Here is a 280-nt window from a genome sequence, read left to right on the forward strand (position 1 = left end):
TATTTTTTTTTTATTTTTTTTTATTTTTTTTTTATAATAAAGAACACCATTATGTATAAAGAATAAAAAATAAAAAAGAATAAAAAAATAATTTATTCTTTATACCATTTCTTCGCATGTGCTGCATACATTTCTGGGCTTACAGCCTCAATAACAATAGGCATGAATCCATGTAGAGCCCCACAAAGCTCACTACATTGTCCATAGAAAACTCCTTCTCTTTGTATAAAAGTATTTATTTTTTGTATTCTTCCGGGTATAGCATCGGCTTTAATACCTA

Source organism: Eimeria mitis, genomic scaffold (genome assembly GCF_000499745.2).
Source record: "Eimeria mitis Houghton genomic scaffold, Emh_scaff4746, whole genome shotgun sequence".
In the NCBI taxonomy this organism is placed as follows: Eukaryota; Apicomplexa; class Conoidasida; order Eucoccidiorida; family Eimeriidae; genus Eimeria; species Eimeria mitis.